The following is a 3,639-nucleotide window of genomic DNA, read 5'->3' on the forward strand; positions in this document are numbered from 1 at the left end:
GAAGAAAGGGTCTTGTCAGTCCCTGACCTGCTGACAAGATCAACATATGGCCTGGTTCAAAACTGCCCTTTCTCTTGCTGGAGAAAAGGAAGAACTGGGGAAGAGGAAGAACTGGAAATGTAGACGCTGCCTGGTAGGATGCAGCAGTTCCTCAGGCTTAGCGTGGGGTGATGTCCAAAGGGAAAATGTTTGTGTATTCTTTTGCTTACATCATATTGTTTTGTTGTTTGTTTCTCTGAATATATAATGGTTTCCAATAGCATTCTGTGCTTCCTGTTTTCCAAGTCCTTTTCTTTTACAGTTTCTGTAAAGTTTTCTCATGGGAATGATCTCAATGTGTATATTTAGGCTTCATACTAAACGTATACAGTTCAAGTTATAAACAGCACATTGGTTCTGGGTTATTTGTCCCGCACATCGATGCCTTCAGCCTACCTTTCTGCCATGGCTAATGCATCCCCGTCTCAGGTAATTTGAACTAGCTAAAGGAGCTTGGTGGGAAATACAAAGATCTCGGTAAAACACAACAATATGGATGCTACTTCAAATTTTTATTTATTTTTAATTATTGTTTTTAATTAGTAAACTGCAAATAGTGAATTCAGTCCTGTTTGAACTGTTCCTACAGCTGTACTATTTACAGACATAGACACAAGTTTAATCCATCAGATTTGTCATGGATTTCCCATTAAATTTGGCCCCAAAGTGATTCAGTGTCCCAGTTCTTAATAGCCCTATGAATATACCCATTCAGTTGTACGTGCAAATATTCAGACTCCTCTGATTTAAGCTTTAAAAAAAGCAGTAGGAAAAGGATAGCTGCATCCTTTCTAATACAGGCTGCTGGTCTAGTTTAGAGACAGCCATAAATTTAACATGAGAACCAGGGATGTAACAAGAAGCAGCTTGGACTGTAAAAAAGCTGTCTATAGACATACAAGATATTCTCAAATAGAACAAAATTTATTTTGACATGTTAAAGATTTAAACCTTTCGAACTACAGAAAAGACTACATTTTCCACAAAAAAAAAAAAAAATACAGTTGAGTACTCCTTAAAAAACAGAAGAACTCAAAGATAAATAGGATGACAATATTCAGGGAGCGTTTCTTCCCTGCAGACAGGGCAGCGTGGTGTACTCTGAAGGGCGATGAACAGGCAGCAACAGCAGAATAGATGTCCACAAGTGGTTGAAGTAAGCTGCTTTCCCTGTCGCAAAATCTAGAAGAAATAAATCACAACAGGTGTTTAGAATAAAGAATTTACCTTTGCACAGCTCACTCTCTGCCCTGCTCTCCCTCTGACAAAAAAGAAACAATGGCAACATGTGGCTCCTTACCTCCGAGTAGATCTCCATGCAAATTGGACATTTAATGGGACCAGACGGCCTGGCAGGAGAGAGAACAAAACCAGAAAGAAGGGACATCCATTAATTTCACTGTGCACTGAGGGTTGCCCACACATAAAATATCACGTCATCATGCGACTGCACGAAGTAGCCACGATGCATTTCACCTGAAGATCCCTGCGTACCTATAACTCTCTCAGTCTGTTTCATTCAGTAAGTAGTTAAGGTCTCCATTACCTGAAGGAAACAGCGCTTCCTTAGGAAGGAGGTGCAGTTCCTCACCCTGCTCTGTTGGTACAGGTCACAGCAGTCTACAGCACTGTGCTGTGCACGTATGGTACGATTAATCTTCAATAGGGCTTAACAAAGGGTTTGCGGAAAAAATATAGCTATCGTTTCTGGAAGCCAAAGCAGTTGTCAGAAATCAAAGCACCTCCTACTCTAATTGAGTAACATCCCAGCCCAGTACCATAGTCATACCAACAAACTCCTTCCTTGTAAAATGTGTGATTATATGAAGTGCATTTTCCTACTGTTCGGCTCCGTCATTCACAGCATTTCAGGGTCTCTCAAGTCATAGCGTCAGAGGTCTTAGGGAAGGTTTCGATGATCAACAGAACAAAACTTTGTTTTGTGTATTTAAATGTTTTTTTGGAATGACTTCTCGCCTACAGTGCAATTATATCTTAGGCGTGAAGCTTTTGTACAGTAATCCAACACAGCTACAAGCCTGCAAAGCAGTTTTCCAGTTTATACTGTCTATCAGAAATTAGTCTTTAGGAAGACACTTCATGGGTTACATACATATCGTTCTCTCTTTTTTCACGTTCATTATGCCGGAGGTCACAGAAGTCCCACCACCCCTGGTCTATCAGTCTTGGATGTCTTTCCTCTTGTCTCTCTGTAATTTAATGATGGCAAGTTAGATTATAAACTTATAGCCCTGGAACTATCCCTCAAATGCACGCTTATAAATAGTCTGTGACTTTTGTCTTTAGTTCCTTCCCTACAATAGAGGCCAATCAGCCTTGTGACAATTCCTTATCCAAAGCAGAGAGTCCAGTAAAGAAAGTGCTGATGAAAACTATTACCAACTCAGGGCTTACAGAATATCAGTGTTTCGATACTTTCTACAATCTCTGGTAGTACCATCAAACACAGACTGGATCCATTCTCCAAGACAATGGCCAGATATTTTACTACTATACTTTGCATTTTGGTCAAAGGAGATTAATTCTGTGCTGTGCAAGTTCATTGGAAAAAAAGCATAAATAAATTTAGGACAATTGCATTATCGGTTGTAAGGTGTCAACTCACCTTCAGAATCCTTGAATTGAAGCATATAGAAAGAGAGAAAAAAGAAAAAAGTAATTAGACTCCAGCGTGCCCAACAAGTGTTACGTACAAACATCAGAAAAGCTATGAAGCTAGACTATAACAAGCTATGATTGTTAGAATATCAGCCTGTTTTTCTGAGCAAGAATGTCGAAAGTAACAGTAACTCAGCTCCTGCTCTGAAAAGAAGTAATCAGGTGCTCCTGGTTCTGCTCACACGACTGCAAAGCGGTAGATGTGAAGGCAGCTTAGGAACCACCTGAACACGCTCCTACCTGCTCCCCACTATTAGGAACCTAATCTCGCTTACGCTGGGGGAGATTCTTCCCCTCTTTCTCCCTCAAACAGGCAACTTCAGGTGTGAGACCCAGAAACACTCTACAGCACGTTAAGAACTGCTGAAGGAAGAATCCAACCCCTAAGCACTGACAACTAAACTTTGAGTCTACAACTCATCCTTAAAGTTACATTCTATCGGGAAGCACAACAGAAAGCATATTTGAACCCAAAATTCAGATAGACGTGCTGTTGATTACTCACCGAATCAGAATCAAAGGAACTTTCTCCAGTGGTGTAATCATCAGCAGAGAATCCACTGTTGTCATCATAACCTTAAAAACACAATGTCAGAATCCAAATAAGAGGTTGCAAAGGAGTAAAATTTCCTGCCAGTATTTAAGAGACGGAGGTAGGATTCAACCTGGCCCTTATTAGTTCAGGTTGACATATAGCTATAATTGCATGTCACATTTTACAGTGCTATGCTGTAAATGTCCCTGTCTCATGTCTCGTCCCCTCTTTTTCATAGTCCAATGCACAGCAGAAACTGAAAAAGCAATAGAGTAACCTGGAAAGCAACCACTGCTCCGAATCCTTCCAAAGATTTCAGAGGGCGAGTTAGATTTCTACGGAAGAGGTGGAAGAGGGCCGTTTAAATGTGGATAATTTAGGAATAA

At 40.4% G+C, this 3,639-nt stretch overlaps 1 long non-coding RNA gene across 1 annotated transcript; it reads right to left on the reverse strand.

The window, feature by feature from the left end:
• Nucleotides 1–1,088: 1,088 nt before the first annotated feature.
• On the reverse strand, nt 1,089–2,308 carry LOC128850792 (uncharacterized). The gene is made up of 3 exons (XR_008448076.1): nt 2,153–2,308; nt 1,340–1,388; nt 1,089–1,221 (listed from the first exon to the last, which is right to left on the reverse strand). It is a non-coding gene; the product is annotated as an uncharacterized LOC128850792 (long non-coding RNA).
• Between the last annotated feature and the right edge of the window lie 1,331 nt (nt 2,309–3,639).

The sequence above is a fragment of the Cuculus canorus genome, unplaced genomic scaffold (genome assembly GCF_017976375.1).
Source record: "Cuculus canorus isolate bCucCan1 unplaced genomic scaffold, bCucCan1.pri scaffold_78_arrow_ctg1, whole genome shotgun sequence".
Lineage (NCBI taxonomy): Eukaryota > Metazoa > Chordata > Aves > Cuculiformes > Cuculidae > Cuculus > Cuculus canorus.